The sequence below is a fragment of the Rhinatrema bivittatum genome, unplaced genomic scaffold (assembly GCF_901001135.1).
Source record: "Rhinatrema bivittatum unplaced genomic scaffold, aRhiBiv1.1, whole genome shotgun sequence".
NCBI lineage: Eukaryota > Metazoa > Chordata > Amphibia > Gymnophiona > Rhinatrematidae > Rhinatrema > Rhinatrema bivittatum.
In genome coordinates this window covers 37,786-50,380 of record NW_021820787.1, presented here as the reverse complement: position 1 = coordinate 50,380, position 12,595 = coordinate 37,786, and positions in this window count along the sequence as shown.

Sequence of the window (12,595 nt, the reverse complement as noted above, 5' to 3'; positions counted from 1 at the left end):
AATAAGGCAGACAAAGGAAATAGTGGGCTGCTTAAGAAGAATGTGGTGTGGGCGCCAGAGAAGCTAACAATAACAATACAAAAATCCAAGACAGACCAGGAAGGACGAGGGACTACGTTGTCACTTAAGAGAGTAATGGCGTGTAACACTTGTCCTATACACAACATGAGAGAGTATCTGGTGGTACGACCGGAGGGGAGAGTGCACCTGCTGATACATACGGACAGTACTCCCCTAACCAGATTCCAATTTGCTGCAGTACTCAAAGCATCGGTAACAGAAATGAAGTTGGACACAAAGAAATTCACCACGCACTCATTCAGAATTGGTGCGGCCACAAGTGTGGCTTAGGCTGGACTCAAAATGGCTGCAATAAAGAAAATTGGCGATCTAAGGCGGTCAATAATATGTACGATAGATAGAGTGAACACAGCTAACAAGAATTGTTAATTTTATCTTATAGATGCCCAATGTATAGCGTGGATCATTAGTCACTCATACATACGCTGGACGGCTAAGAGAGCGCATGGACGGCCTTATGGACAGCATTTGGGTCTGGCACCAAAAGGTTGGCTCGTCTCATGGATGGGAAAGCTGGGCATGCAATGGGAGCAGTTATTGCCCTTTTTACGGCGCCTGAGGCACGCAAGGGCAGCTCTGGATGTGATAATATTGCATCTGGGGGGCAATGACTTATCTTCATGGACATATAAGCGCTTGGTTAAAAAAGTAAAAAGTGACCTGGCCAAGATAATGGAGCTATACCCGAATGCCATGGTATGCTGGACGGATATCATACCGAGACCAAAATGGAAAGAATAAAAATTATGGGGTCGTGGGAGAAAGAAAGTAAATCGCCAAATTGGAATATGGATACAAAACATGGAGGGGCAACAAATAAGACACCATTGGGCAGATGATATGTCCCCAGGGTTGTTCACACCGGACGGAATACACTTGTCAGAGATAGGATACGACATATTCAATAATACCCTACAGGATGCCATTGAGGCACAAGACAGTAAGGTATAAAGGCCACAGCTTATATATTAGTGGGGGACACGAGGCAAGGGTCCTCCCTACCTCGTGTCTTGGCAGGTACCCGGGCCGGTTGGGCCGGATTACAAGTGATGCTGGTGACATCACATGACGGTGGGGTAGCCATCAGCGCTGGGAGACGAAAGGTGAGGGTGCGGAAGGCACTGAAGGGCATGGCCCCCTTGCTCGGGAACAAGGCGGGGGACCTCACTGAGTATGGCTGCCTTGCTTGGTTCATTCGGTGGGAAGCGGAGAAAACATACTACCGGCTCAGGTATCCAGATAGCTATTTTGTTGTGTTTAATAATAAAAGCTTCAGCCATTTTTATACCAAAGACAGAGTACGTGTGTTTACTATTAGCAGACACTGACAAATGGTTGTTATTAAAATTACGGGAAAGGTAAAGCTGAAGGGACGACGGACAAAGAAGTAAGTGGCAGCTGCTACCGTTAATAGGTGGGCCTAAGCTGCATGGCACAGAGCCCACCCTTAATGGACATGTGCCTGGGATGGAGGCCCGAGGGGGGGTTTTTGGGTTCTTGAGTCATGCGGCGCAGACTCAAGAACCCCCCAGATCCCCCTACTTGTTCTGACAGAGGGAGGGAGAAGAAGAAAAGACGTAGCCCCGCCCCGGTCCACGACGTTGTAGGGGTGTGCCTGCCGTACTGGCGAATGACGCAAGTGGCCCTTTAAAGGGCTGCGGGATACACAAAGTGATCCTTTTTCGGATCACTCAACAGGGTCTCTGTTCCTATTTGAAAATAAGTGGGAGACATGCTGTCCCATGTAAGGATCCAAAACTTTTGCCAATGAGAAAGCTAAGTATTTAAGATTTATTAATCAATTTTTGGTATGCTTTTAAGGGTTGGAATATGAATGTGATAAAGTATAATGAATATCCGCTATAAGAAGATACACTAAGGCTCCTGATGAAGTGTGAGACGTGAATCCTCGGCCGTTGTCGAGTCAATTCAGATGTGTTTTTTGGATATTCATGTCTTTAAGAATTACTCTTATTCAGACATTATATATAGAAAATTTAACTATTAAGAAATATTCTCAAATTCACCCCTTGTTTAAGATATTTTCATTTTTTGGGGAGGTATTATCTATACCGATTAAAAATGCAAATGATTGAATAGACCAGGCGGTCTCTGAATATATATGGAGGCATGCCGACAGGCTTGCTGATGCGGTACCTGAGATAATACACAATATTACTGATAACTGAAATTAAAATTGAAAAATTCATAAAAAAAGTGATATGAATTGCTTTGGCAATTAAGTAGAAAATTCACGTTGAATTTCCCTTTTTTGTGATATGATATGACTTGGATGAAGACATGGCATGATATGGAACTTGGATGAAGGCTCTGGAGACGAGGAACATGGATGAAGGCTCTGGTTCAGGTTATAGTTCAGCTTCCCAGGACACTGCACCTCAGCGTGCCCTACACAGCTCACTGAGGGCTTGTCACGGACTATGCTGTGCCTCTGCGTGCCCTACACAACCTGCCACAGGTTGGTCGCAGACCACACTGTGAGTGAGACAGGTTCATGGCTGAGATGGGAGTCAGAACATCCCTTGAAATGAGGAACATGGCTTAGAAAGAGGAACAAGGAGATCCGCTGGCTGGACAAGCTCCACAAGCCCTGCAAATTACTTGAGACTTGACTTGGAGCTTGGAACTGTATGAACTCCGAGGACTGGATCCAGTGAAGATGGACTTAGAGACAGGCCATGTGACAGGAGGTGCCCTACACAGCCCAGCATGGACTGGTCACGGACCACATCACTGGCATGCCTGGAGGAGGGATGAGATAGGATCTAGAAGGTAGACCTTGGATTGAAGACATGGACATCAGGAACTTGACTGAAGACTTGGATGAGGCAAAGATTCAGAAGACTTGGACAAGGCACTGATGAAAGACCAGGAACATGGAACGTAGAACATGGAGGACCTCCCATGAAGAACAAGGTGACTAGGAACATGGAACAGGAACATGGAACAGTAACAAGAATATCAGGAACATCCATCAAAGAATATGAAGACCATCGATAGGGAGATAACCATGGAAGACCTTGCAGGAAGAAGAGACCATAGGCAACAATGAGGATCCCTAGTGAAGCTCCCAAGGAAGTGGCAGAGAAGCCCTTTTATAGGGCTGAGAGACTGACGAGGTGGTGATATCATCAACAAGGGCCCCGAGGCTTTTCCTGCCATGACTGACCACTGTTGGCAGGGGGGTTGGAAGGAGAGGGAGAGGGAGAGGAAGGGAAAGATGCATAATAAAAGAAGTTGGAAGGGTGAAATGAATGGAAAGCTGAAAGATGAGGGGTGGGGGAGGGGTTTGAAGGGAAGGATAAGGTAAAGGAGGGTTGGAAGTGGAAGGAGGGGAAGGATAGTAGGTGAGAAGGAGCTTGGAAGGGTAAAGAAAGGAAAGGAAGGTGGAAGGCAAAAGAGGAATTGGAAGGGGAGGTAGAGGAATGGAAGGATAGGTGAGAGGAGATTTGGAAGGGGAGGAAAGAAGATAAGATGGGGTTGGAAAGTGAAGGATAAAAAGGGAAGGCTGGAAGATGAAGGAGCAGAGAGAGAAGGATGGAAGGTGGAGGGTTGGAAGAGGAGGGAAGGGAAGGGTGGAAGGTGAGGGCTAGAAGAGAAGGAAGGGGATGGGCTAGGTGAGGGGAAGTTGGAAAGGGAGGGGGAAAAGAAGGATGAAAGATGAAGGGGTTGGAAGGTGAGAAAAGAGAAGGAAGGAAGGTGACAGATTATGAAAAGTGAGGAAGATGAGGGGTAGGATGAAAGGTGGGGGTTGGAAGGTGAGGGAAGGGAGAGGAAGAATGGAAGGTGAGGATGGAAGTGGGGGAGGAGAGAAGGATGGAATTTGAGGGAAGGTTTTATGTTGAGGGGGGAGAGTAGGAGGATGGAAAGTGAGAGAGGAGTAGGAGGAAAGATGAGGGATGGGAGGCAGAGAATGATTTGGAAATGGGGGGGGGTTTCAGAAAGCAAGAATGAAGGCAGCTGTTGAGGGAAAAGATAAGCAGCCCAGGTAACTGGAGATGGTAAAGAGAACAAATCAGTGAGGGGGGAGATAGGAGAGTGAGAAGGGGCAATAGAGGGGAAAATGGGGGAGGTATAGGGTTGGGACAGGGAAAACTAAATGGGGAGAAGGAGGAATAAAATCTAGCTATGAGTTAATAGTGAGGCAGAGAGAGAGAGCAAAGAAAAATGAGATGACATGGAAAGAGAAATGTCAGAGAGTTAGGGGAGAAACTGAAGAACACAGGAGGAGAGAGAACTAATGGAATGCAGAGAAGAGCTGCATAAGATGAAAACAAAGGGATTAGAATAATGTCCAGAGAGCAAAGATAAAAGAAGCATTTTATTTCAGTTTAGTGACTGGAAAATGTTAACTTTTGGAATGTATATGTTTATTTTGCATATTGCAGAAAGAAATGTATTTCTGTTTCTTTCTCCACAGAATTGCACTACATACAGAGTCTAGCATTTTGGGATTTACATTTTGGTTTTTCTTTACAGGTTTCCATTTTTAATGTGTTGATATTCTGCTTTCTGTAGTGAAAGTCATTCTGTGAATGACATCATCATGGCTTAAAGGCACACACTTCCTTTTAAACCCCTTCTGCTTAGAAGCCCCTGGTTAGAAGTTAAGGGTCAGTTCTGGTAGTGATTAAGGATCACATCTGAACAGACAGACAGATTACATTTTTGGGACCATGGTCACACTTGTGTCTATTTATATATTATAAATGTAAACCCCTTTTCAGTGGATGTCCTTAATGCAGGGGTCACGGTTATCCCTGGGGCAACTTTCTCCCAGTTCTCTCTTTTCTTACATCATACAATCCACTTGCCTTGTGTGCCGGGGTTCTTTCTGGCAGGGCAGAGAATTTAACCTCTTGTGCCATAGGCTCACAAAGGTGGGAAGCAATACACAGACCCTCAGTCTCTTTGTTGTTATTCTCCCTGGTGTGCTCACTGTTTGGATGTCTGGCTTTAGGGGAAATCTAACTCTTAAAGAAGCTGCTGGACACTGTATTGGGATGTTCCAAAATATATTTACTGCAACCAAAAAATACTTCATGTCCAATTATCAACACAAATTATCTAATTGATTTTCTCACAAAAAATTAAACAGTTCAAAAGTATTTCTTTTCTCAGTTCTATCAGTTGAGTCAGTGTCCCTTAGGTGGCAAACACTAGGGAACAATCCAACACCCTTTAGCGATAGAATGTGGGTTCCTAGTGGGGACTGGGATCTCCTATCACTTTCTCTGATGTTACCTCTGGTGTTAGAAAGTCCAAACAATGTCCACAAATCCAACATCTTCTCTCCTTCCCAGGGTGGGGACAGATGGTATCACCCCCCCCCCCAAAAAAAAAAAAAAGTTAAAATAGAAACAAAACTTCTCAAAACTCACAAACTGCTACTCTCTTCTCTATCAGGCCACTGCTGTCCCTCCTTAGCTGGACAGAAGGAATCAAAGGACCTTATTCTGATTTTCCACAGGCAGAAGTAAAACTCCTGCTGGGTAGGACCAGGATCCAAAAAGAAAACTCTTCTCAAAAAACAACAGCTCTTTCAAACACTCCTCTGCCACTCTCACAAACACTCCCTTCCAGACCTGAGGGGCACTGGCAAAGGAGAATGTCTCTTCCCCTGGATCAGGCTGCGGGGCCTAAATTAGAGACCACTTCACCACTCCCCTGCTTCTCATACTCCAACACAAAAACTCCACACTGCTCTTTGCGAATTGCTGCTTTTAAGGAGCTAGCTGTTCATTCCAGGCAAGCCTTTCTGGTGATGGTCAGCAAATTACCCTTCTTACCTAAAATCCTAGCACAGGGCTTAAACTAGGATCAATTTAGCTAGTGGGGACCTAGAGGGTGCCTACATAATAATAATGGTGTTATGTTTTAAATTAAAAAACATTAACCGAGCCACTTGAGCTCCGACTAGAACCATGCATTCGGAAATTCAAAACAGGGGTTAAAACATGGCTCTTTAAAATGGCCTACCCTGATCCGGATCCTACGTAGTCCCCCTGCTCCCTCTACTCCTTCAGAGAAAGAGCCCTTGTCATTAATGTACTCATAGCCTTCTCCTTTATTCCTTTAATTATACTCTGTTTTGTCTCCCATTTCTCTGCACCTCCTTATATACCCCCTTTTATACCCCTTTACCCCCTTCCCCTGTCCTTAAACCCTACCTTTTTCCCTAAAGTAACCCTTTTATACCCCTTTTATTTACCCCCTCCGCTATCCTTTAAACCTTACTTTTCCCTATAGCAACCCTGCTAGACTATATATAGTTGCTTTTCTGAACGCATAATTTGCAATGTCATATTAGTGTCTCCTGTATGTACTAGTTAAAGATAATGTATATTATTGTATATAATACTTTTTGTTATTATTGTATATAATACTTTTTGGAGTGTATAATTTATATAAGGTTATCCACAGTGTATAAGGTTATACAAAGTCCCTTATTGAGTGTATAATTTGCAATGCTACTTATTATGTTCTTCTGTTGTTTTCCATCAGGTACTGTTCCTTTTCTCCTCTTCCAGTTTTTCCCTCTCTTCTCTCGCCCCTTTTCTCTTCCTATCTGCTCCCTCTCCCCCCACCCTGGTTTTTGTAATTTCCTCCTTCAGTTAATTTGTAAACCGCCATGATGTACCCACGAATGTCGATATATAAAAGCTAATAAATAAATAAATAAATGAATGAATGAATGAATAATGCATTTATTTAAATGTGCCTCTCCCTGACATATAGGCTGGGTATTTCTGTGCAAGGTAATTGCAAACATTGAGGTGATACTAATATCTAAAAGGGAAAAGAATCAGGGGAGCAGACTAAAGTTTAATGTGCATGTTAAGGGCATTTTGTGCATGCTGGAAATAGCGTGCTATGCAGTAAGGCTTTAATGTTAAGATGATCCACCATCACATTAACATGTAAATGCTAAAATGTTACGATGCTACTTGCAGCTAGGCCCGCAAGCAGCCTCTCACCTTCCGTGGCCGGAGGCTGCCTCCAAAGCCGTTTCTTCCCGTGGCCTGGAGGCCACCACCGACACCCTGAGTTGCGGCCTGAGCGCCACCGCCTGTTTCTTGTGGCAGACTGAGCTGCCGACATCGCCCGACATTCTTCCCTGCGAGGCTCAGAGGCCGCCGTCATCGCTGCAACCTTCGCAGCAGGCAGAGCAGCTGCCGCTGTGTCTTCTCATGGCAGGAAGCCGCTGCTGGCCTGCTCCTTTTTCGTGGCATGGAGCTGCCGACATCAGGCCCTCATTTCGTGGCCTAGTGCCACCTCCTGCTTGATACTTGCAGCGTGGACACTGCTGCCGCTGTCCCTGATCTTGCCTTTCCTCTAGGCGCGTGGCCGTGCCTCTCTTTGACATTTAAAGGGCCTGCAGTGGGAAAAGCCCCGCGGCCCCACCTGATGATGTTCCCTGGGCATCTTCTCTTCAGCCCTATAAGAAGGGCTCCTCGTCAGTCCCTCGTTGCCTTCGCAAGGATCCAGTCCACTCCTGGATAATCCATTGTTCCAGCTCATTAGTCCAGGAGGCTTCTGAGGTCCATTGCTTCTTCAAGGTCCTTTGTTCTTCATTGGAGCTCATGTGTCTTCGTCCATGGTTCCTGGTCTCTCGTCAGATCCCTTGACCTTGTCCATGGTTCCTGGTCTCTTGTCGGATTTTGTGTTCTCTCCAGATGTTCCTGTCTCCAGATGTTCCTGATGTCCTGTGCTCCAGCCCTGATCCTAATGTCCTCATCTCCAGCTCTTCATCCTGCTTCCAGGTTCCCTACTTGCCCATCCTTCCTGGCGTGCCTCTGTCGTGGTCCATGACCAGCCCATGGTGGGCTGTGTAGGGCGCTGTGTGGCACAAGGCCTACCTTCACATCTGCAGTGCAAGCCTCTGGAAGGCGCCTGTTTTTAATGCTGAGTTCCGATTCTTGAATCCTGTTCCTGGTCTTTGGAGTACCTTGTGCCTGCTTCTGTCCATGCCCTAGACTCAAGCTAGAAACTGCTCCGCTTCAGCGTGGTCCGTGACCAGCCACTGGTGGCTGTGTAGGGTGTGCCTCGGTGAAGGCCTCTCCTGAATCTTCAACATGTCTCCGGATCCAAGTCTTCACTTCCTCGCTGGAGTCTGCTTCGCTTCTGGCTTGGTCCGCGACCAGCCATGGGCGGCTGTGTAGGGCGCGCTGCAGTGCAATACTCAACCCATACTAGTACCTGTATCCTGAGTCCTCGTCCAAGTCTCTGAGTATCCTGAATCCTCGTCTACCTCCAAGTGCCTTGTCTCGTCCAAGTCTCTAATTGCCTTGTCTCGTCCAAGTCTCCAAGTATCCACGTCTTGTTCTTGTTCCAGTACCAACGCCTGTCCTCGACCTCTGTCCATCCTATTGTGCCTGCAGTTCCCAGACGGTGGGTCCGAAACGGCTATCGAGTGGCTGAAGGGCTACCCCAGAGACCAGCATTGCATTGTTGTGTCTCTTCTGGTGTGTTCAGGTTCAGCAGAGGTCAGGGCCCCTGGTCTTCAGACTGTCTGCCTGTGCTTGGACATGTCTTGCCTGCCTCAGCACTTCTTCGGAGTTCCTCTGGGATTGGGCCGTGGCCTAAGGGCACACTATCTCCCCAGAATCGGAACCGCTCCCTAGCGCTTCCTAACATAAAATTAGCGCTTACCTACATGTGAATGAAGGCATACAATATGCAAATGAGGCTTTACTGGACCCCTGGGAAATAGCATGGTATGCTTTCCAAACCGGCTATTTTCCATGGGCTTGGTAAAAACAGAAAAGTTAAAAACAGCCTTGGATTAAGTGCTAACTTTTTTGTGGGCCCATTACCTCAGAAAATGCTCTCTAATATCTGCTCCAAGTGAAAGAGTCGGTTAGCAGAGGAATTTTCTCTCCTTCCCCCGGGTGAAGCTCCCACCTCCCGCACCTGAATGACAGCACCAGCCCCCCACTGTCGAGAGACAGCATAACCTGTCTCCCTGAGGAAAGCACCTACCCCATCTTAGCCCTCTTCACTTTGCTTCCCCAGGGTTAGCAGCCCTTTGTAAGTCCCATCCAACCCCCACCCCAAATTGACAGCAATAGCATCTGACTCCAAGCTCTTTCTGACCTCCCCGAGTAGGAAATCCCATCCTCTGAACCCTGTCTCCTCTTTGGAATGAATGCTTACCATTCTAGAGGATCCCACTCTTCATGGTCATGGAGGAATCAGACCTATCCTGCCTGCACTACTTCTACCTGTTGAATGGCACTACTAGGGTCTTTTCATGACTATCATATGGTTTGGGCACGAGGGCTTTCATATCTCTTTTACCTATGAACAGAGTGTCCCTCTGGAATGTTAAGACTTCATTCTGGAGAGGTGGCAGATGTTCTCAGGGTTGGGAATTCTTGTTTTGGGGGGTGGAGGAGTTTGGATTAGGCTGAGGTGAGACAGATCCTGTCCCTTGGAGGTGTTGTCACTGGGGGCACAGTCAGAAGAGGCTTTGGGGTACTGTCACTGGAGGGGGTGCAGGGGGATAGGAATTGCTGTCACTCAGGGCTTGGGATGGCTGCAGTCCCTTGGGGAAGAATTGTGTTTTAATTCAAGGGTGGGCAGGATATTATTGTCATGAGGGGTGCAGAGTTGCGTCATCGTTCTGGTGAAGAGGAGCGGGTGGTAACATTTAGGATTATGCTGTCACTCAGAGGAGGGTTGCTGTTACTCAGAGCAGAAGAGACAATCTCCCCACTAAATGGCCCTTTCTCTTCAAATTGGTTAGCGCAAGAGATTTCCCTGAGGCAACATGTATGTCCCTACTGTGGAGACAATGTATCTTAATATTTTTTAGAGTAGACATAATAGGGCCAATTTTCAAAGAATTTAGTCTCCTAACTTTTGGATATAGGCCTCTAAATTGGCCTTTTTGAAAAATTACCAGGGCTGAGCTCCTAAATTTAGGGTCCTAGTTTCATCAGGCTCCTAAATTTAGGACCCTAAAAAGTGGGTGGCTACAGGAGTGAAGTTAAGGAAGGGAAACAAAGTTAGGAGCTCAGCACTGATTTAAGAACTAAGCACCTAATTTAGGATCATAAACCTAGGCAAGTGAACAACAAGTTTAAATTTAGCACCCTAACTTTTAGGTTCTTAAATTCATGTACATTTTCAGCTGAAAACCTAGGCTCCTAAGCTTGACTGAAAATAGGTGCCTAATTTAGGTTCCAAATTTAGGTGTTCTTATTTTTTTGACTATAGACCCAATGTATCTTCAAGTTTTTAGAGGATGAAAATGAAGAACCAGGGTAACCTGTGGTAATTTCTGGTGTAATGTATTTGCAATGGGATAACCTACACAGATCAGCAGTTACTGCCCTTAACAGAAGGCATGGGGTGACCTGTACAGTTACAACCCTAAACAGAAGGTTTGGGGTAATCTGCAGGAAGAAATTATAATCCCAAACAGAAGGCATGGGAGTAACCTACATGGAATGGCAGTTACAATCCTAGATACCTTGTTGGGCAGACCAGATGGACCATTTTGGTCTATCTGCCATCATTTACTATGTCACTATATAACACACTAAAATTTATTGAATAGCATGTCAATTGTCATTTTATCATGCATGTAAAATGTTTAGCTAGTTGCATGCTGATAATTTTTAGCATGAATTTAAATACATAGGCTCCTTTATATCCCGAATACCGTGGATCTGAGAGCATAGCAAAAAAATGAATAATGTGTGTATCACCATAAGTTATGCTACAATAGATGTAGAGATCATTTTTTTTTCAAATATACTTACAATGATTTACTAGTGTTACAAATTAAGTTTAGGGGCAGTGCATTTCTGTTTAGATCAGCAAACCTATAATTCAACTAACTGGCTATTTCATTAAAAAAAATATAAATCTCTAATAAAAAAAAACAAAAAACAACCCTTAGGTGTCTGTCCTGGAAATGTAACTGGATAAGTCAAGAGGTAGCATATTTAACTACTATTCACAATTCAAGCCTGCCTACATCACAGGCTATAATTTAACCAGGAGAGGCTGACACCACATTTTTCTTCAGAATGAAAACCATCATAAAGGGCACAAATAGAATACTGAAGGAAAGGCAGCAAAATCATCCGTCTGTCTGCCAATCTTTTCAAAGTAAGAAGGAAAAACCTTTCAGATGGATACTTATGCAGCACCATAATAATAAAAACAGCTGGCCTGACATGTTAAACTTTTGCAGTGGGTGAAATATAATTTGTAACACTGCAAACACCTTGTGGGAATGTATCATCCATGCTTATGATGATGCTCATGTAAAAGATGGGCAGCAATAGCACAATACCCAAACACATATAGTGTACTAAGCGTGTGTGCTGAAAGCATTTTTGGTTCAGTTCATTATTTTGGTTTATTTGACTCTATTCGTTTTCTTCATTTCACATTTTAAAAAATGTTTATTCATGTCATTTGTTCATTCATTTCCCATTAAAGTCAATTGGGAAGCAATGAATTTTATTTTGGGCTCTAACATTGGATTTTTTTTGTTCCACTTTTAATGAAACTCTCAGGTAGGCATCTGCAGCAGAGAAACAGCACACCAAGATACCAAGAGTGGAGCAAAGTGGCTCCAAGAGTGTCATCAATAGCTCAAGATAAAGGGGAAAAGCAGAATCAACAGTGTCATAAACAGACCAAAGTACTGTGAGGAGGCAAAGAGGCACCAACAGTGACATGAACTTGACAAGAACACCCCAAAGGCACCAAGAGGGGTAAAGATCACCAAGAACAATATAGCCCCAAGGCACCAAAAGTAGAACAAAGCAGCACCAGTAGTGGCATAAACATCCTAAGACACCAAAAGAAGGGCAAAGGTCAGAAATGGGAGTGGTGAGAACATCCCAAGAAACTAAGAGAGTGGCAAAGTGTTTCATCAACCATAGCATGAAGACCCCAAAACATGAGAAGAGCAAAGCAGCATCAACCATGGCATCAACACTCCAAGGTAACAAAAAAAAAAAAAAGGAGACAAAAGATACCAACAATACTAGGATGAACAGCCAAAGGCACCAAAAGAGGAATAAAGTGGCACCAACAATGGTATAATCACCCCAATGCATAGTATGAGGGATAAGTCAGGGAGCATAGGAACATCAAAACCTCAAGACATAGAGTGAGGGTAAGGCAACAAGCATAATGACATCTAAACTTCAAGGCATAGAATGGAAGTAAGGCAGCATGGCATAAACATCCCAATGCATAGAGTGAAGGGTAAGTCAGAGAGCATGTGGGCATCAAACTCCGAAGGCATGAAATGAGGGTAAGGCCATAAGCTTAGTGGCATACATACCCTAAGGCATGGAGTAAGGGTAAGGCTGCAATCATAATGGCATCAACATCTAAGACACAGAATAAAAGGTAAGTCAGAGAGCACAGTCTCCTCAAAATCTCAAGGTATAGAGTGAGGATAAAGCAAAAAACACAGTGTCATCTAAACCCCAAGGCATAGAGTGAGGGGGAAGGCAGAGAA